The following is a 23,795-nucleotide window of genomic DNA, read 5'->3' on the forward strand; positions in this document are numbered from 1 at the left end:
CGTCCAGGCTTTCCTACACGCCAATGGGGGCCATTTCGAACAAATTTTGTAAATACAATAATCAATGAAATGTTTTTAAGAAACTGTACATGTTACCTCTGAGAAACCATAAAACAATTAAATGCATTTTTCACTGTTACTCTGGTAATTTAATTCACCTTGTCATTATATTAATGATTAACGATAGCATACTGCGAACGCTTAATAAGCTTTTGCTGGGAACATTTTTTATTCACTTATCTCATAAGACGTTTTTACTCCTTGTTCCTCAAAGAACACGAAATTCTACCCATACCCAACTATAAGTTCTAGGGACATCTTGAAAAATTGTTACACAAGACTGATACATTGACGACCTACGTCAACGCATTAGTGATCGCTGTGAAACAATTCGCGACCGAAATGGGTCTAGATGACGCAACGGAGCCCAACCGTAAAAGGAATCTCCTCAAGTTTCTAACTTGCTAGCTTCCACAATGCATTAAATTTGACCTCGGACGAGTAGTTCCACCCGCCACCGTTAGGGAGCGCAACCACGAATTCACAAGCCTCGAATTTTTGAACGGGTTCAGGAATGATTTTCGTGTGCCCCAGGTGATTATTTTGTACATTTTTGGAAATTCAGTTAAATTTTTAGTTATGGAATTTGAAGAACAAAAACCAAATTCAATAAGTTACTTTCTTATAAATTGACGTGGTCACTATGAACACCTTGTTTTTGTTCATTTCTACACGTAAAATATTTCTTTCAATTAATAACGAACTTCTGATACTCGTGATCATTTTCTTATTTTTTTCGATTAAAAACCAAATGCTGAGTAAAAGGAAACAATTGGGTCCAAGGTATAGTAGAAACTGCACATTGCCCGTTTCTCGACGTTTTGGAGGCCGATTTTTGACGGCCAATTACTCGCATACGGCTCAATTTTGGGAAAGGTTTCTTTGGACCATTTTCGCTCCTTGTTACCCAAAGAACACGCCTGTAAATTTGTGCTTGATTTATCTAAAACACTCTGTATAAGAAGAAGCTTACGATATTCTGGTCTTAGATGTAATTCTTCATTGAATCGTTGTTGGATTTAATCATTTTTTTCATCAAAATATACAACGGAACGCTAACCGGAATATAACAGTTGGGTAATTCCATGTGAAATCGAGAGGTTCCGAGGCACTACCTCACCGATTTTTACATGAATTTTTTGTGTTAATGTAGGCTTGAAATAATGACAATTCCCAAAATTTAAGCCCCCTAGCTGTAAAATTGGGCGTTTTATGATTTATTGAAATTTTCACACAACGAAGGCTTCACGGTCCCAAAAATTCATATATTTGACCATAACTCGCAGTGAAATTTTCCAATACTAATAACGATGAGTTACTTTATCACAAATGCGACAAAAAATCCGAATCTGGCAATGAAATTTAAATGGGACTATTATTGTAGAAGATATTAAGGTATTAGGGGGGTTCATTTGACCCCCAAAAATCGATAATGACGTCACCTTCGATATTTTTAATTTTTTTATATGTTAGTTCTCCTGACTTAAGTAACTTATATTTAAAATATCAACAATGAGAAACTTTTGTTTTACGTATAACACTTAGTTTAATTTATTTTGAAAAAAATATTTTTTATTTGTAATGTTGCATATAGAGGTCGCTTTTTCAATAAAGTGCAATATAAATGCTTTGTTTTTATCATAAATTATTTTAAAAAACCAATCTCTTATTTATTTCAATTATAATTGTACCATTAAAAACCATTTAGTGTATCTTAATTGGGCCCCGAAATTTGTTTTAGATCATTACTGTAGACATGGATTAAACACTAAAGGATGTCCAACCTTGGAGTAGAGAAGTTTCAATAAATCATAAAACGCCCAATTTTACAGCTAGGGGGCTTAAATTTTGGGAATTGTCATTATTTCAAGCCTACATTAACACAAAAAATTCATGTAAAAATCGGTGAGGTAGTGCCTCCCAACTTCGCGATTTGACATGGAATGACCCAGTTTGTTTCTTTAGAAATAATGGCAGTCACGCATTTTGAAAATATTTTTCACCTATCGTCTTTAAACAGTTCTTTGCGATTCAGCAGAGTGGTGATCGAGTTGAATATTTATGGTGTTAAAAAAATTCCTGACGTTTTCTTTCGCAAATTACTTATTGAGGGGCTGTTTTAGCGTTACTTAATGTTTTAGGAGGCAGTTGCATAAATAAAACGTCACATATTTATGTTTCATACTAAACTATTTATTAGATTAACTTCCAGTCTCAAATGATTACGTGTGTTTCTCATTTCTAATAAAATGATTGTTTTTAATGAAATTAAGTTATGTTAAGGATAATGGTGCCAGTAAAATTCATTGAAGTTTGACTTTCTGTAACGAAGCTTATGGGGTGTGGATATTTGCAGTTGCTACTCCTTGTTACGAGGGGCAGGGAAAAGGTTAAAATAGTTTTATTTATTTTGTTATTTGTGAACAGCCCCTAAGGGAGATTTTAAGTATAATACGGTACTATTTTCCGACTTGCTTACATGCACATTATGTTAGATATTTTTTATTTACAAGTATTACTTTGTAAAAATATTAATATTTCCTGCAGGAGGTTCTCAGGTAAAAACCAAAATATATTCTGCTGAATTGAAGCGCAAATGTATGCATAATATTTCCATTGACCGTTCTGAGATTTCGAAGTAAACAAGGAGACCTCCAATTAAAATGTTTTTCTTTTAACCCGATAAAATTAATTGCATGTAGCAAATGGAGTTTCCACCAAGTTCATTAAAATTGTGTTTACTGAAACAGTAGCTCCTTTTGGATAAAGCACATTGAACAATCTTAATTCTTCGATAGAACAACAGAAAACCCTTAAGGTCTTCTATTACCGATTAATTTGTATTCACCTATTTGTTAACTTTCATAGACTTATAAATGACGATTATAAGTGGTGAAAGATATTTAATACAGTCCGTATTAGAGCAGCGTATGGTTATGTTTTGAACTCTGTGATTTTAAGTCATGGCCGGCCTTAGAGGTATGTAATTTTTTTAAATTAAAACTTGTTCGTCCTTTAAAATATATCTTTTTCTAGTTTTATTTTTATTAAAACTCTGAAACTAGGATAACTGTCGGTGTGTAAATAATTGTGCAAACGTACTTTTACTTTGTGAGCACCTTTTGAACAAAAAATAATCCGGTAAAATTCAATTTATTTTGACCCCTATCGCGCGTATATCAAAACCATGCTCAATTTTGGGAACGAAGCGAAAAGCACTCACCAAGCGACATCTGGATGGTACAAATACTTCGATGTAAGTACTTATAGAACTTCGGATTCACGGAACGCTAAGCGCTCGCCGCGCGGTTGAAAGAAATTGAACTTAACGGGAACGTTTGCTGTGACATATTTAATTTTAAGAAGTATTTAAATAAATGGCGTACAACTAAAGGTTTCCATAACTAGAAATTACGATAATTTTACCCTTTTTAGCAACACTATCGATGCGTTGAATTTGTAGACGCGGCCCTAGTTGTACGCTTAGTTAACAATTTGCCTAAAATTTTAATAGTTAATCAACAAAATTTATTACGTAGTTAAGCCAAATACCCCTTTATTCGTACCGAAATTAAAATTAAAATTCTTGCTAGTTCAATTCAGTAAGACAGTTTTGTCAAATGTTCATAAGAATAGACGAATATAGTTAGCTAGCCTAAAATTCGCTTTAGTCCCATTCGACCGAAGGCGGTTTTTGAGGTGTCCCATTCAACCGAATTCCGCCGAAACGTGCGGATTTTATGTGTCCCATTCGACCGAACGCTGCTATATAAATTGGCTTTTGCTATGTTTTCACTTTAGTTACTGAAGTCGTTTGCAACCACCAAAACAAATGTCAAAGAAATACGCTGAAATGAACTTAAGGTATGCAACCGCAATCAAAAACTACTACAAAGACCGCGAGAATCCTTTGAAATCTCAAAATGAAGTACCACTCTCCCTACTAGATGCAGTAGCTATGAATTTAGCTATGCCATTTTAATATCTTTGTACTATGCATTTATTTGAAAATAAAATGGAATGAGCATGAATTATATTTTTATCTTCACCTAGTCAAGAAAAGTAACTGAACCAAAACTGAAATAGTAAACTTAACCAACTCTAACCTAACCTAACCTAACCTAACCTAACCTAACCTAAACATGGATCTTCGATAGTACATACCTTATAAATAAAATACCAAATCACCCCGCCAATTGGGCTACATTTTAAAATTCTTTCGGTCAAATGGGAATAAACGTAAAATTGCAATAAAGGTTTGGCATGTCTTTTAGTTAAAATAAATACATTTCTTTTAAGGTTTGCCAACGCTTCACCTATTAGCTTTGCAAGCAATGTTGTATTACATTCGCGATACTTTAAAGTAGTAGATTAATACACGCATAACCCAAGCTTATCATAATCCTAATTCCGGTTTCGGATAGGTTCAAATATATTAATAATTAACCTAAGCTTATATTTTCATCGGTTAAATATATGATATTGTTTAAGCTTTATTTACTTCGGTTAGATATATGATATATTATAAGCTTATTTCGGCCGATTTATTTTAATGCGAACCGAAGTGATAAGAAGAGAAGGTTATAAGATCAAGTGCTGGAGTATGAATTTTTGTTCAGTTCGAATGACCAAATAACAATAAGATTTTTACATGCTATCAAAAAATTAATTTTGGTAATCAGAAACGCTAAACTTGTGAGATATTTGAAATAGAGAAAACTCTTCTCCCCGACCACAAACGTTTTTTTACTGTGGGGTTCCCAAACAAATCGGGATCAGTTTATGAATAGATTCCGTTCGTGTAAAAGTTTCAATATGGTCTCCTTTGAATATATTCCAATGAAGCGAAACAAATATTTTTAGTGTCTGAGCTGCGACAAACATATACGCAGCGATAGCATCATTATACATAAATGTAAACTTACGTCGTGTCCATCGTGCAATAAATCGTTCAAATTTCAATTGAGTTAACATTTTAGACGTTGCAAAGGAGATGCTGAATAACGTGGAATGGAATAACGTGGAATGGAATAACGTGGAATGGAATAACGTGGAAACTGAAAAACGTGGAATCGGAATAACGTGGAATCTGAATAACGTGGAAAATGTTAAAACCGGGAAAACGTGGAACTGGAACAACGTGGAAACTGAATAACATGGAATCGTAATAACGTGGAAACTGAATAACATGGAATCGGAATAACGTGGAAACTGAATAACATGGAATCGGAATAACATAGAACCGGAATAATGTGGAAAGTAGAATAAAATGTATAATCCTAAAAGTATGCTTAAATACTAAACTTACCTTTTTAATTTTTAAGAGCCCTATTTCTATTGATTATACAGACTTTTAACTAATCCTTTTTTTATTTATGCTTTTATCGTTCATGTCCCATAATACGCGAGGACTTAACGATTTAATTGAGTTCTTAAAGAAAATAAACAACATGAAAAATTATAAGTTGACGTTCGCATGCTGGCAAGAAACCTCTATTAATCGTGCTCCGATTACTATTAAAGTTCCCAATTCTTAAATTACTATTTTACGTTGTTTTACAAACAACAGAGCTGTTATAGGTGTCGGTTAGGACTTAATTTTTTTTAAAGTAAAGGAATTTCGCTATCTGACATTGTCGCAGGTTTTCTACAAAGAATCAATTTGGAATTCAATTTAAATATAATACTTTATAATTGTTATTCCTCGCAAGTAGACTCTGAGGCTGTAAAAATGACTGAGTTAGGAAGGAATGATTTACAGGCTTTTAATCCTCATAACTTTATTGTCGTTGGTGACTTCAGTTGTACATTGAATCCTAAATTAGATAGATACACTCCCTTTAAGAAAAATTTAAATATATCATATAATTGGTAATTTTATCAAACAATGTTTGAAATTTTGAATTGAGCAGCTAAATTAAATTAAATTATTGCTGCCATTATCTTTTTATGCCGATTCCAGTTTTAACATTTTCCACGTTATTCAGTTTCCACGTTATAACGGTTCCACGTTATTCCGGTTTTAGCATTTTCCACGTTATTCCGATTCCATGTCATTCCGGTTTTAACATTTTCCACGTTATTTAGTTTCTACGTTTTTCCGATTCCACGTTATTCCGGTTCCTTGTTATTCCAGTGGCTTGATATTTTCCACGTTATTCAGGTTCCACGTTATTCCTTTCCACGTTATTCAGGCGACCCGTTGCAAACTACCTCCATACAAAATAAACTGAAGGAAAGTAGAAGAAATTTTAATAGAACGTACCCGAGCAGAAGCTGTTGCGCATTTCGGATTACTAACGCATCGCTTTGGAAATTTCAATAGTGCTTGGATGGAGAAGTTGAAACAACCGAAACCAGTGAACAATGATCAAGAGCTAAGAGCGTGGCAGAAAAATTTATTGGAACATTTATTTCCTTCATGAAAAAATATAATATTTGTGAAAGGTAAAGATGGAAATAAAGGGAAATCGTTGATGTTAAAGTATTTGAAAAGCCAATTTATCGATTTTACAAATTGTCAGCAATTGACAGTTTCAGGGAGTTAAATGCTTTTCCAATTTAAAAAGGTTTGCTCTAGCGAACACCTTGCAATATTTGAAAGTTTCAAGGATGGTGAAATTGTTTACACCAAATATAATTGTGTAAGTATAAACAGAAGCATTGTATCTGGTAATTATATTCCCGAAAAGTCCTGATTGTACGAATTTATATTAAAAATAATAACTTATGTAAATATTAATATTGCAATATTTATAATAATAAAAAGTGACAGATATTTTTATAAATAACCAGAGTACTTATAATAAAATATTAAAAAAAATTTACGCAGCGTATTGTAAAAAAATATAATTTTCACCTGTGTGCATTTCGGTTGGAGGTCTATTTTGAATTTGTCTTTACCGCGCTAGTTGGTTCTTATTTCAAAAATGCCTTTTCCGCGCGCATTATTCGAACTATGGTTTATTGATTTTATGTGTGATTACAGATGTCAGATGTAAACCAAGTTGCAAAATGGAATTTGGAGCTCCGAATAGAATTTTAACGAAAATTCTCAAGAATTTCTTAATTATCATTCCGTCTTATTTGACCAATGAAAGTTTAATTTTCTTTCGTCTTACGAAAAAACACAATGGAGCGGTTTAACCTGTGAAAAAGCCCAACAAGTTAGATTTCTGGACCAGTTAGTAGACCCTACATTAGACACGATGGAAGTAATGACCCAAACACGGTGCGGTAAAAACTCAGTTAGATTATTTTCGCGTGGTATTGACCCACAATCTGCATTTCGACAGAGATCAGTTGTTCAGAATGTAGATCGGTTACAACAGTTTTAATTTGCTGTTATCTCCCTGAAATGATAAGATTTTCAGACGACTTTCGATGAAATCTTAGCATTGCAGAACTTTTTATTTTATTTGTTTTTTATTACTGATTGCAGTATGGATTTCAACACATTTAAAGAAGCGAGTGATATTGTGGAATAGTATAGCGAATCGCAGCTAGAGGTGGAAGAAGTAAGAAAGCGTTTGTCAGAATTCGAAAAGCATTTAGAAGAGTGGAAATTCAATTTAGAAGAAGCTAGTCCGAGATAAATTGTTCTGAGAAATGAAGTTAAAGAGTTAACAAGACGTACGACGGTAAGAATACACATAATCCTTCTAATGTGTTAAGTTTCTTTGAGCTATTCACAGCAACCTGTAACGCCGGTATCACAACCAAAATATATCCACGGTCACACACATATACATATTTACACTTATTTGTTACTTCTAGTCATACTTTGAAAGCATCGATGATTCCTTCGATCAGTGTCACACTTATTTGTTTTTCTGGTCACACTTATTTGTTACTTCTGATCATACTTATTTGTTACTTCTGATCAAATTTATTTGTTACTTCTGATTAACTTATTTGTTACTTCTGAACTAACTTATTTGTTACTTCTGATCATATTTATTTGTTACTTCTGATCACACTTATTTGTTACTTCTGATCACACTTATTTGTTACTTCTGATCACACTTATTTGTTACTTCTGATCACCCTTATTTGTTACATCTGATCACACTTATTTGTTACTTCTGATCACACTTATTTGTTACTTCTGATCACACTTATTTGTTACTTCTGATCACACTTATTTGTTACTTCTGATCACACTTATTTGTTACTTCTGATCACACTTATATGTTACTTCTGATCACACTTATTTGTTACGTTGAGTGTCACACTTATTACTTCTGGTCATACGACGAAGACTAGGTAGATCAGTGTCATACTTAATTGTTATTTCTGGTCATAGGTTGAAAGTGCGGCCCACTCTGAACGGCCTTGAAAAACGCCAGAGGGAAACGGGTGCGTAGACCTCTATAAATACGCGGATTAACAATGTTGGAAATTGCAGGGGTCCGTATACGCTGCACAAAAAACCTTACTTAGAATTAAATTTAAGGAACGTTTTTGCAATTCTACGTTATATGTAAACCACAGCTATTCAAAAATATAACTTTCATGAAAATCGGACTTAAATTAAGGAACTGTATGTAGACTTTTATGCGAAAATATAAAAACATGAAAATTGGGGTCCCATAAATTACCCTGAAAACTATACTTAAATTTAATATTTACTGATATAACCGAAGTTCAACGTCCGCTGAATCCTAACCTATCCAATAAATGTTTTTTTAACGTTATCGGACTTAATTATAATGAAAATATCTACCACATGAAGCGAAATCACCGAAAATAGTAAATAGGGCAAATGCCCAACTTCTTGGGCTCCGATTTGAAAACTTTCTGAAAGGCTATCAATGGCAATGTATGTACATTCGAAGGAGATATCATTGACTCTTCTAGTTATAACCGTTGAAGAGGTATGCGCGACACGGTGCCGTCGGCATCGGTGGCATCGGCGGCAACGGCTACATTGTACGTGGAAGAGAGCTGATAATTACAAAGATTATGTGAAACAGACATTTAAGTTTAAACTGGCCCCAGTTTAAATGAAATTTCGAATTATTGACATTTTGATTTAGTATACGATTAGAACTGCTCGTAATAAGTCTAAAGATATAGCGATAATTTAATGATAAGAAAAGTTCACAAAAATTTAAATACAAAAGAAGAAAAAACACTTAACGTTTGAATAAATTGTCCTCGAGGGAGGAGCCAGCGGGAAAGTGTTCATTACCGCGGCCGCGTTACCCCGTTGCACGGCAATAATGATACATTGTGTCTAAAATTCCACAAAACGCGGCTCTCCGGTTACTTGTAATAAGTTGTTTCTTATACCAATTTCCATCTTAATGATCTTATTGTGTCCGCAATCTTATTTATATCCGGGAGGGTAGCCACTTAGAAAACATTTGTACACCAGATTTCTGATTTCCAAATATTTCCTATTATTCTTAAATATTTCCGGTATTTCTTAAATGTTTCCCATATTTCTTAAATATTTCCGATAATTTTTAAATATTTCCGATAATTTTTAAATATTTCCGATAATTTTTAAACATTTCCAAATATTTAAAGATTTCCAGAAATCTTTAAAATATTTCCGTTTATTTCCTAATTTCCAGAAATATTGAAAATATTTCCGTTTATCTCTAGATTTCCATAATTTCTCTCGATTTCTCGAGAGTTCCAAAATTTCATTGGATTTCCCAATTTCCAGAAATATCGAAAAAAATTATGTTTATTTCTAGATTTCCGGAAATAATTATTTCGATTTCTCACTATTTGTACACCAGATTTCTTAAGTGACACCGCCATCGGTTATATCTTTTTTTCTCTCCATTGAGTTAGTTTTTGCTTTTGATTTTGATCATGTTAAATTATTACCTTAAAGCCTTACTTGGGGTTTAATTTATGATCTGAAGAGCCTAGAAACAATTCACTACTCTTGCAACGCAACATTCTTTCGGAGACACACATGACGTACGCGTACTTATACACCAAGTATCGACATCCCGATAAAAACAAGCCCGTTACCCTTGCATCTCTGTAAAAAATTACCTGCATAACTGATAACATGGATAACAGATAAATAGTAAGCATTCTTAAATTTTTGTTAATTGTTTTTTAGATTAGGTATAGTACAAAGACCCATATTTTATTCTTGGGACAAGGCTTAACGATTTTTTCTCTTTGGCCCAGGCCCATACCGTATCCAAGAAGCAAGAAACACGTATCAACATTAATTACGCTAGGAAGAGCGTTGCACATCTCCATTGGCCTTGACGGTTCCAAGCTATGAGTTCTATTTTTCTAAAGAGCGAACGGAAATATTATATTGCTCTGCCGTGCAAAGCGCTAAAGCATTAACGACCAAATTTTCGATTAACAGATTTTGGTTTTATTTCACCTTATTTTATACATTTAATTCTATTTTGAACTATTTTTCGAATTTAAAATTTTTGTTCTTAGAGAAATGACTTGTTGCAAAACGCATTATTTTAGGTTTTTGCACAATTTTCAAACCAAAAACGTATTAATATGTTTATTTTCTTTAAAAGTCAAATCAAGACGCATTTTGTTTGCGTTTTAAGACATAAATAGTCCAACATATACATGTACGTGGTAAAAAGCATTTTTAAACGATATTTCTGAAATATCGTTTGGCCTGTAAATTGTTTAGTACAAGAATATAATTTGACTTGAAAAATCTAAGTCTACTATATAAACTTGAAAGAAGTAAGTTGGGGTATCTTAAGGCAAAGAAAGTTTGAATTTCGCGGGTTTTCTCCTTATTTTGGTTTTGGTCGTTTATACTTTTGTGTTTGCACGGCGGTGCTATCCAATATAAAAATCTACTATATCTCTCTTTATCTCTTTCTCTAGAAACCTTTCTTCACCAGAAAACCCCCCACGTCTCCAAAGAAAAACCAGCGGCTGCAAGATTCTTCTATATTCAACGTGCTCAAGATGGTCGATGTTACAAATTCAACTTTGTACTAGGAGCCAGATCTTGAACACGCTTAATTATTTACAAACTGCCCTTCACGAGACATTCTAGCCTCGGAATAGTACCTGCGCCAAGGTTATCTGATGACAACTACGACTGCTCCTCTGTTCCTGCCAGTCGATGGCCGATGCGGTTAGATACACGAGGTAGAACTTTTATTTATTAATACAAGTTGCTCTTGCAGAAAGTAGTTCCTTTTAACCCTTTAAGTTAAATGATTAATATCCCTTACAAAGATTGAATTAATTAATTTTATAATGATAAATAACGATTTAAACGGTTTTCTACATTATATACCGTCAGCTGAGATCAAAATCCACGTAATTTCTTAAGATTTGTGTACATTGTTACGTGGATTTTGTTCTCAGCCGACGATATAATATTGGTCTAGTCGTAGAAGAACCAAATTTATGTTAAAACAGTTCTAAAATAAACAAATCAAATATATACAACTTGTTCTTATTACGTATCACGAGCTCTCGATTAGGGGGAAATGCCTAGGCTGGAAAACAAATTCTGGTGATTGGAGGAGGACCCATTTTTGTACCCTCAGTACAACGTTTCTGACTAAATTATCCTAATTTGGACCAGATAACCCTATTTTGGATCAGATTAACCTATTATGGATCAAATTAACCTATTTTGGACAAGATAACCCTATTTTGGATCAGATTAACCTATTTTGAATCAAAGTACCCAAATACAGGACCATCTAGCCTAACCATCATGTGAAATTCCCATTGAGATTTTATTTGTATTTTTAAATGATTGTAGACGTTTTGATGTATTATATGCTTTGCTTCAACAAAGACGAAATTATATGTTTTACTTTGTCAACGGACGTAATATGCTTAATAATATTTATAAACTTTAATTTATTTAAGTTGTATAAGGGTAGCTTGCTCATGGGTCTCTTTTGGGAACCTTTAAATTTGTACATGGAGGCCTTTTATTTCAAAAGTATGTAGATTTATTTTGTAACTTATGTAGGCAGCAGCTTAAAATAGGCATAATACCGAAAATTTATAACATTTTCTACCGTCATGAACGTTTGTTGATTTGGAAGCTGTCTTTTAGGAAAGTGCTTCCACCGCATTTCTCTGAGCGAGTCCATACATAAGATGCATATCGGCATATTTTGCATTCCTGAAGTACGCCATAGCATAGTAGGTTTAAGGTACGAAATGTTATTTTATTTATGGCTTCATTGACGACGTTCTCGCTTTCCACTGTGTACTGCGATTCAATGTTAAGTTTCACCAGGCTACAATATCAGTCTTCACGGTTGTGCATTTAATAGTTTTTACGGTATATAATATTTTTGTAAATTATCAGTTCTTCACGCTGTGTTGTTTCCTCTGAAGACATAAGGTCATTTGCGGTCTTTTTTGGGACCCATGATAGGCAATGCCTTCAGCGGATAAAAAGCTCTGTCTACGGAACTGTACATCATTTTGTCCTTGATGGTACTATCTGCCCTGTGTTTGTCGTTTATCAGAATTTTCAATAAGGGTTACTTTCTTCAAGTTACTAAGCACTTCCGACAAGAATACACTTCAAGGATAAATATTTGACTGAACTCAAAATCCAGACCTTTAAAACAACGTTATTAAAATGATAGGACAATTATTTTCAACCTTATGTTTAAAATGATTGTTTTATTGTTATTATTTGTATTGTATAGCATTTTTTCCCTTATTTCATCAAAGGACACTTTTTATAACTGTAATCAAACGACCTCCCGATACTGAACTTATGAATGGATATTTTATAAAACATTTTTCTAAATACCTTAAGGTTACAATTGTTAACTTGTAGAAAGTCAACCGTGTTTAAACCAGAGGAGTGTTAATTTGGGCAGCATCTTCCGTTTAAATTCGTATAATATTGAGTGCTTTAAACTTTACGAAATGAGAACCTTTTGTTTAACATTTTATTATTATTGTGTTTTAAAGAAATTCAATGTAGCTTTATTTAGTCTATGAAGTAGCTTAAGAGCTTTGACAACGAAACAAAAAACTTGTTTTTAAACTAGGCATATGAACCGATAATCATGGTTTAGGATAACGTATTTGAACTTTTTCACATTTCACTTAAACAAGTTTTAATTGGAAGCATAACGACTTACTATCATGTTTCATTTCTTAAAATGTGCAGCCAATACGTGTTCATATGCTGTTCGTTAAAAGCATTTAATAAATAAACACTAGTCTGGCTTCAACACGATTAACATTCATCAAGATAAAAATTCTGTATTTAGAAAAATGTTTAATATAATATCCATTTAATAAGTTCAGTATATTTTTTGGTTTTGTGTTTTTATTTTTTTAAAGCAACGCTTCCTTAAAAATAGGTTTTGAAAAGATCGTTCATTAAATAATTAAAGATAATGGCAATGATGTTGAATATGATCATATTAGCGCAGGCGCGATTGTCGAAAAATGTAATTCCGCTTGGGAGCTTTGTTAAAAGTAATTTCACTAATGATTATTGTTAAAGTGTAGTCAAAACAAAATAAAACCAATGTTACCACTTTCGCAGGTTCGTATTAAATCCCGTTCGAGAAAAATGGTTTTATTTTTTATGAAGCAACTAATTTAAAGTACATTTTGTTCCGTTTTATAGATTTTATTGCATTGACCTGAATTTTTTGTGAGTAGTCCCAGGGCCACGTTCGAGGGGAGCTGGTTTATTTGTTTATACCATCTTTTTAAAAAAACCCATAAAGGCCGAAGGTATCATTAGTTTTTAATATTTGTAAATAAAATCATAATTAACGTATATAAATCTCGGGGCCTCCAAAACTACCCTACATTAATTTGTTAGATTAATAATAAGACTCTTTTTTACCCTTATAAAATAACCCATCCACTACAAAATCTACTATTGGGTTATTCCCCGGAGTTTCGAACAGAAAAAGAAATCCAAATTCCGCTATTGGTTTTTCAAAGTTTTGTTCGTTACGACCAAAGTGGTGCATCGCTGTAACACTTAAAGGGGTGCACAATGTTTGTGTGTCTGAGATTTACCAAAACCTGAAATTAATGTCTGTAACTGTACCATCAAAAACTGATTATAAATATCTTATGCTTGAATTTGTATGTTCTACAGAAAATCATACATGCATGATTCACCGATGTCAGAATTGTCCACCAGAAAATAACTTAAAAAATTATTTGAACTTCCTTTTGATCAAATGGAAATTGATCAAAAGGATATTGTCCGATATAAACAATGGATACACAATGAGGGACAGATAAAACTGTCACTGAGTTTGTATCAAATCTCACAAATATGATGGGCAAAGCCGCTCAACACCATTTTATAGCGAAAGCCCAAGCATCGTACCTAAGAGACTTAAAAAACGCTCAGACCACGCCAAAGTTCTGCTAGACTTCGCTGAGATTTACTCCTTCGTTGTCTAGGAGGCGGTTCAAGGATTCCATTGGGAGAACAACCAATGCACGCTTCATCCCTTTGTAATATATTCGAAAAGTAATGGAAACAATCAAATGAAGTTCAGCGACGAAATGGAACATAGTGCTGAAACTGTTAATTGTTTCTTGAAGTCAATGGTGACTTATATTAAGGATATTTTACCCCATATTACCCATCTCCATTACTTTAGTGACAGAGCAGTTTCCCAAGATAAAAACTGAAAAAATCTTCAAAATTTATCCTTCCATAATTCGGATTTTAATTAAACTGCAACTTATGGACTGCATCGCAAAGGATTATAAAATTAGCGAGTAAGTAGATTAGTCCATTATGAACAGGGATAAAAAAGCTAAACTGCCGAGTGGAATTTCTTTAGAACATCACATGGAAACACCAAATATAGGGGAACAACTGAAGGATATAGCTTTAAAAATCCGATGTGATAAAGGGATAACTTGTATTGTCTGACGATCCTCAGTGGCGTACGACATGTAGTACCATTTTTTTCTGTTTAATGACCATTAAAAGCCAAACTTACCAAGATGGCCAATTAGAAAGTAGTACGGAAAGTATAAAGTTCAAACAAATACTATCGAACAACGCAATCATTGATACGGTATTTCAGGAACTACATTCAACCCGAATGATATTCAAACAATTTACAAGTACATCCTCGAGGAAAATGGCTTTGAAATGGTTGAATACACCCAATACAATTTGGTCCACCCAAACGGTTAAAGCTGCATTTTCAGATTTCAAAAGAACGAAGTGTTTGGAAAAAGACTTGTAAACTTTAAAAAAAGCAGCGATAATTCTGAGGAAAGAAGGAACGAGTAGAATGAAATGGAAGTTTGAGGGCGATTTTACAAACTACCCAGACGAAAAGATAATAACTCAGTTCGGAAAAGATGTAATATGCTGGCATCGCAAATAAGAAACGGAAAGGAGACAAGCTTTTGTCGACAATGGGGTAGCTTCATTGGTTGATCACTTATAACATCTATTTATGACAGCTAGGCAAGCAAGCTACAAGCCACTAACGCATAACGAGCGCCTTATTCACTCACATCAAGAATCTCTTTTATCAGTCGGTCTAACACTGTTTATTCATAAAAGCACCAGGTCTAGAGGGCTCGTTTCTAAGTTTCACGACCTTGGGCTTTAAATAAGTTATGAAACTATGATTGCACTCGAAAACGTTATCTGTTACGCTGTCAGGGAAGAAATGTGTAAATTAGAGTTCGGCGTTTGGATAAGAATTAATCACTTTATTTATTTTTATCCAAAACACACATTTATCCACAAATTATCGGAAAAAATCTATTATTTTTACATGTTAAATAGCTTTTTAGTCTGGATAATATCCCCGAATAAACAGTTAATCGTTATTTTTATGGTTAATCGAAATTTTAGCGGTTAATTTATCTGTTTCGCTGAGCTCTTGTCTAAATATGACGGATTATGCCTGCCAAATTGGTGTGTAAAGGATAATAAAACAAGTTGGCAAGCCAAAATATACCTCTCCTCGGAAGAATTGTCCCTAGTGGTATTAATTTCTCGAGATAACCCTTAAAGATATATCTCCGCAATTTAGAGTTATTTGTTAAACATTTTATCCCAGTTCTATCCCGCCCGGTATAAAATTTAATTATAATTAGAATAATTGAGACGAAACGACCAATTTTAATTTTTTCAGAATATCATAAGTTAAGTAGTTACAACAGTGAGTTAGACGTACTATAACAATGCACAATTGAATTACACCCTTTTTACAGTACAAGTTTGTCAGTTGAATATAATACACAGCAAATTTTAATGAAAGAAATAGCTACAGAGGGTATTATAACGACCGTTCGCTTTTTGTTTTATAATTTAAATGGAATCGGGCCGATTTTAATTAAACGACAGTTTATCGAAATTTTGTTAAAAGAATATTCCCTAAGGCCGCGCGATAAATTTACGATAATAATTTCCCGTCGCCGTTATATCGACAATTTAGTAGATTCGGGATTTCCAGTACTTTAATGTTGTGGGCGAGTGATTAGAAATAAAATGGCAACCAGAATTATGCAAAATTATAAATGTTTATTTTTATTCAGAACAGTCTATGTAACGTTCTAGATTTAACTTTCATCAATAACCCAACAATTTATATCCCTCCTACGTAATTGTGCAGAACTGGTACTCAAGTGTCCAAGACTAGATATGTCTTAGTTCATCGTGATTGAAAAATAAACCAAAACACACTTACACTTAAGTAAATATCAGAAATTATACCGAGTAATTTTAACTAAATTCAAACTACCTTACTATAAACTCTTGTCTTAATTAACAGCTGAGAGCTGTTCGCTACTAATATCTTCCAATCTACTTAAGTAGTTAATTGATAAATTCAAGGGTATAATTAGGTTATTCCAATTCAAAAAAACAATCAATTTTATCTTACAGCTGACTTGAGTTAGTTCACAATTACTTTAACACTTTCAGTCTTAAACACGCACTGTTCATACACTTAAGTCCATTCACTCACGTTCCAAACGCGAAACACAATTTAACTCTTTCCTTGACCGAAGACCGAACATACTAATTAAAACCGCAAAGTTACCTCATAACTTTTGACCGACACCAGGACCCCGTCCTGTAGTAGTTCGTCTGACCGCCAAGAACTAAGAAAGACTAATCTTCCATATTGACGGCAACGGCTTTATATACGTTTATTTGATGTTTTTTAGTCCCATCAAGATTTGACTAAAGTTCGAAAAATTGAAGAGATTATATTTTTTACCCGGTTTGATTGATAGTTCTCCACACGGTGGAGCTATATTATTACTTTTATATAGTTTCCGCGGGAGTTTTGAATAATTATCCTTTTTCTAAGCGTTATTAAAAGGTAAAAAACCCGCCTTATCATGATGGTTTCTTTACTTTTTATTTTCCTAAAGGAAGTCAATGGCTCGGCGGTAAACTATCTGCATTGTAACAATGCGACCCGAGTTCAATTCCTGAACACGATCAAATAAAGTAAAATACTCAGATATTTAATTAAATATAATATTAATATAATTTATAAATATAATATTAATATAATTTATAAATATAATATTAAAATAATTTATAAATATTTAATTAAATATAAGATTAATATAATTTATAAATATTTAATTAAATATAAGATTAATATAATATATAAATATTTCATTAAATATAAGATTAATATAATTTATAAATATTTCATTAAATATAAGATTAATATAATTTATAAATATTTAAAATGATGTAGAATAAATTATAGTACCTAACGTTATAACTTTGTAAATGACATTCGCCAAAGCTGTTTTTTCGAAAAAACCGTAACTTAACAAGCGTTGGTGGCTGAGTGGTTAGAGAAAATCTATTGCACAAGGCAGACCCGGGTTCGATTCCCGGCCGGCGCTAATAAATCGAAAATTGATACTAAGACGAATACTGTGTAAAATTGGTGGAAACCCTGCCATTGGACGTTGAGAGGTAGCATTACACTCAGCACTCGGTCCGTCCCAAAGTCATTAAGATAAAACGCCCGTACAAACACAACAGACTCAACATCCACAACCATCAAAACACAGACACACCACAATCTCTTCACCCACAACCGACATAACACGAACTCAACACTCACAACCGTCATAACATGTAATCAACATCCACAACCTACGCATAAACATTGCAAAAACGTAATACACAAAACCATCACGATGGTGAGCGAAAAAACACCATCCAAACCAAACCGCAAATGAATCCGTTAACGCTCAGCGTCACCCAGTGGTTTTGCCAACCCTTTGTCCCCTCGGAGAGGTAATTAGCGAACCACCTATGGACTGCATCGCAAAGGTTTATAAAATTAGCGGGTAAGTAGATTAGTCCATCATGAAAAGGGATAATTAAGCTAAACCCTAAACAAATTTGAAGAAATTTAAAAACTTACTAGTAAATGATAACTTTGTTTGGTTCGCCATGGAGATCATTCATTTTTTGGCTTCTTCTCCATATGGTCAAGATTCTTTTCACGGAACAGTCATAGCAGTGTTTTAAGTAAAAGCAACCGATAAACGTCCTTTGGTACCGAAACTTAATCTGACTAGGGATACGAGTTACGTTCCATATTAAGAATTTTTCGAACTCTGCAAGAAGCCCTATGTAATTCAACCACAAAAGTTTCCCCTTTAAACTCTTAACGTAAAAGAAGAACTGCCAATCGTCTCGGTTGAAGATCTAGCGTGACTTTTGGTATGTACACTTAACGATGGAAATTTTATCATTTCCACAGCCAATCTAAAAACCTTCAAAAACTTTTTAAGTCATAGAGAACTAGATGAGAAGGATGATAAAATACGCGAGAAAGTAGATAAGTCCATAATTATGGACTAATCTAGTTTTTCGCGTATTTTATCACCCTTCTCACAGTCCATAGGTGTTTTCTTCTAACTTAACTTATCGTATATTCAATTCTCCACCACACTCCCCCCTTTTCGGCTTTCCGTTGCTATATGAAACGCGTTTTGAAATTTTTAATGTTTAGGCTTAGTTTCTCCTTTCGATTTAACAGTCGCCAGCCGGATTTCCCGCACGGTACTGATGAGTTCCAAATAGAACGAAACCGGTTTACCGTTGGAATTTCTGGCTATTTTATTTAATTTTAATTTAGTTTATTACTCGAAGATCTATTTGATCCGAGTTTCGCGTTTTTTGCTCGAAGACCTATTGGGTACGAGTTAGTAGTAAGTTTTTTAATTTCTTCAAATTTGTTTAGGATTTAGCTATATTATCCTTTTTAATTATGGACTAATCTACTTTTTCGCGTATTTTATCATCCTTCTCACAGTCCATAGGTGGTTTCTTCTGACATAATTCAGATGATGGCTATTCCTTATAACGAAGTTCGTTAAGTATTTTACACGTACAAGGAATTATCACTAAAAAAGCATGAAATACGCGTTCTAATAACAAGTAAACGTTTCGATCAATAACGCTCACGTTAGTTTCAAAGACTCGCTATTCTGAGTAAAAATCAAGTCAGAAATAACGTGGTTCTTTAAACAGTTTACGCTATCACACAGCCGAAGTCCGCCAAATAATTTCAAAATATTTTTCGTTATGTTTGGATAGGTTACTTTAGCAAATGTCTCTCTAAACCCATCTATCGAAACACATTCTCAGAGGTGGACACTCGTCTCTTACTTCAGGCTTTAAATGTGAATAAAACCGCAAATCTGTGTGTCAAATCTCCGGATACCAATGCCTTGCTTCCACTTATTTACTTCTGCCCGTCATTACCGAAACGTACGTTCGTGGAAATAAAATCGAAATCCAATCCGGTAACGTTATTAAAATCAGCTAATAAATAATAATCAGCTAGGCTAGTTCTCGGAATTGTTTATTCATTATCCACAAATGTTCCGATTTATTTTAAAAAAGGTTGGTAAAAAGAATATCATTTTAACTTATTTAATTATGTTTTTTTCGCAACCAAGCATTTATTTGAATAAAAGTGGCATTTATTTCAATAATTGTTTGTTTTATTTAAATAATAGGCTTATTCACTTTTGATAATTTAAACATTTTTCAATTTTTATTCAACTATTGGTTATTTAATAAATATTATTTAAATATCGCCGAGCTTATTTTATTCATGGATAAAAATTAATCGAAATCCGAACACTACCCTTGACACCACCTTAGGCCCAAGTCTTCTAGCGACTTTTAACGCTTTAAGCAGGTGGTCGGGCTACAATGCGTAGGAGGGTGGTGGCCAGCGGTATTTACGTACAGTCATTATACAAAGCCTTTGGAAAAGAGTGGGCAAGCACGATACTTGGCTACCATGAATTTACTGGAACCGATATCACGGGAAAGTTTAGTGGACATTGCAAAGAAAATTCTTTCAAAATCTTTATGAAAAGCGACGATGTGATTTTGAATGTTTTCGCTTCATTGGGAGACTCGAAGCGGCTACCAAACAAAGCTATCGGGGACAGCCTTCTTAATTATGTATGTAAACTACCCAAAAGAAAAGAAGTCTTTTGAAATTCTGCGTTGGTATCTTTATTGGTCGCGTAGTTAACAGGGAGAAAATCCTACCCCTACAAGTGGTGCAATGAGACCACACATATCATCCTCAAATACCACTTGTGGAAGACTAGAAACTTAAGCAAGGAAACTCGGGTAGCTACGAGGCCATAACAAGTTTCGAGTTACCAGCTCCTGAAGCTATTTTGCAGCTGATAAAATGTGGTTGTATAAGTGGCTGCAAAATCAATTTATCTTGCCGTAAAAATGACCTACTTTGCGCAGTGTTATAGCGTTCTTGAAGTAGTTTTTGATATACAACGATGATGGAGTATAAAATAATCACTTAAATCTGGTCTAATTATAATACAGCTTAATTAGTCAAAACAGTAAATGATATTTTTTCGGCGAAGTTCCTTTTTAAAAATACAACTGGCCATTTTATGTCGACTCTCAATATTATAAACTTCTCAATCGTTTTAAGTACCTGATATTAAAATTATTATTAAAACCATATTTTTAGTAATAATGATGTAAATTATTTAATTTTTGCTATTGTCTAAAGCTTAAAAATCATTTAACTTGAAAGTTCGTCTAACAATTAAGTTTATAATTAAATTTTTCTGGAAACACAGGTACAACTCTTAAACACATGTTTGAATAAAACAAATATTTACCGAGAACCGATAATTTTGCCACTGTAAGGGTTACTTCTAAAGTATTAAAGAGGAGGTTATAACTCGTCGTAGAAATAAATACTAGTTGATATTCAAGACCCTGAAAGCTAGATTATTTGCATTTTACTATCATTGAGTTATAAAATATTAAAAACTAATGTTACCTTTGTTTTTTACGCATTATTTAAAAAAGGGTAAACAAATAAACACTCCCCCCCCCCTCGAACGGTGCCCCTAAACCAATCGCACAAATTCATGTAAATGCAACGTAACCTGTAAAACGAAACAAAATTTAGTATACATTTTTAATTTAAGTAGTTGCTTCATAAACAAATAAAAACTATTTATTGGAACGGGATTTTCGCCCCGTCCCCCTCTTTATACGGACCCGTGAAAGGGGAAACATTGGTTTAATTTCGTTTTGATAACACTGTAGTCAAATTGCTTTTAACAAAGCTCCCAAGAGAAAATGCAATAGCTCCTGCACTATATATTGGAAAATCGTTTATTTACAACAATGGTTCAATTACCTCCTTACAGGCTTGAGCTCGAATGATCATGTTATCAAACACGCACTCGATCTTTTCTGGGGTTGCTTCACGGCAAGCATTTATAATGTTTTGACGAAATTCCTCTTCACTTTGAACTGGATTTGAATAAACCCTTTCTCTGATAAATCCCCCAACCGTTTTTGACGATCCAACGTTGAGGGAACTCGTGGTTTAGGAGGTTTGTCACGTCTCTGTGGGGCGGGGCGCCATGTAGTTGAAACCAAAGTCTTCACCGATGAGCTAAAGGAAGGTCGTCGATTTCTTCGGCAAGTTCGTTCTGTAAGAAAAGCAAGTAGTGCTGTACGTTTAAGATTTCGCTTCAAAAAGTACCTGACAACCGACGGTAAGAAAGGACTAAGCATTAGGACCGAAACTATTGCTAAGATCGTGTAATTTTCGAAAAGCTTGTGGCAGGTTAAATCCAATCATGGAGTCTTTTTGAAATATTTCTGCACCAACATGTAATAAATGTTATGAAAAGATGTAGCTTCACACAGCCTTAAAAGAGCACCAGAACTTTAATCACCCTCAATTTCCCCACGGTCTGTTATATAAAGGCGATGTTATATACAAAGAAGCTTATGATATTCTTGTCTTCATTAACTCGTGGTTGGAATTATACCAGTCCCAGTAGCATTGGGTTTCCATTTAACAGTCGGCTAGCAGTCGACTCAGTCGGGTAGTAGTCGAAGTTGGCAATGAGTCGGCGGAAGTCTGTAGAAAGGCAAGCAGTCGAAATTCAACTTTACCGATTTCGAGCCTACTCATAAAATACTACTCATTCAGTAAATGGCTGAGAAACGGCTTAAGAGCTCTGTTGACTCCCAACCGACTCAAAAATTACCAGGGTTTAAAAAAAAACGTTTTTTTTTAAATACCCAGCCCAGTGGGTTTTTTAGGGTTTTTCGGGTTTTGTTTTTAGTATTTATGGGTTTTATTGGGTATTTATGGGTTTTATTGAGTTTTTATTTTAAAAATATTACACATATTATGTTTATTACATATATTATGTTTATTACATATATTATGTTTATTACATATATTATGTTTATTACATATTTTATGTTTATTACATATATTATGTTTATTAAATTATTACTGTTTATTAAATTATTATTGTTTATTAAATGTATTATGTTTATTTAATTATTATTGTTTATTAAATATATTATGTTTAGCAAATTATTATGGTTTATTAAATATATTATGTTTAATAAATATATTATGGTTTATTAAATATATTATGTTTATTAAATATATTATGGTTTATTAAATATATTATGTTTATTAAATATATTATGGTTTATTAAATATATTATGTTTATTAAATATATTATGGTTTATTAAATATATTATGTTTATTAAATATATTATGGTTTATTAAATATATTATGTTTATTAAATATATTATGGTTTATTAAATATATTATGTTTATTAAATATATTATGGTTTATTAAATATATTATGTTTATTAAATATATTATGGTTTATTAAATATATTATGTTTATTAAATATATTATGGTTTATTAAATATATTATGTTTATTAAATATATTATGTTTATTAAATACTAGTTGGGTAGCCCGTCCTTCGGCCGGGCCCCAGCTAGAACTAAAATCCCGTGAAGACTGTTTCGGCCGGGCCCCAGCTAGAACTAAATTCATGTGAAGACTGTTTCGGCCGGCCCCAGCTAGAACTAAAATCCCGTGAAGACTGTTTCGGCCGGGCCCCAGCTAGAACTAAAATCCCGTGAAGACTGTTTCGGCCGGGCCCCAGCTAGAACTAAAATCCCGTGAAGACTTTTTCGGCCGGGCCCCAGCTAGAACTAAAATCCCGTGAAGACTGTTTCGGCCGGGCCCCAGCTAGAACTAAAATCCCGTGAAGACTGTTTCGGCCGGGCCCCAGCTAGAACTAAACCCTATTCCCCCCCTCCCCCCAGTCTCCATTCTCCAAGTGACGATGACACAGCCGCGAAATTGACTGAGGCAGAAAAATATTGGTCGTATAGGTGTATGTAGGTTACAGGATTCACGGCACCTTTCCAAGGACAAAAATAC

Source organism: Leiobunum rupestre, chromosome 2 (assembly GCF_980474605.1).
Source record: "Leiobunum rupestre chromosome 2, qqLeiRupe1.1.hap1, whole genome shotgun sequence".
Taxonomy (NCBI): Eukaryota; Metazoa; Arthropoda; class Arachnida; order Opiliones; family Sclerosomatidae; genus Leiobunum; species Leiobunum rupestre.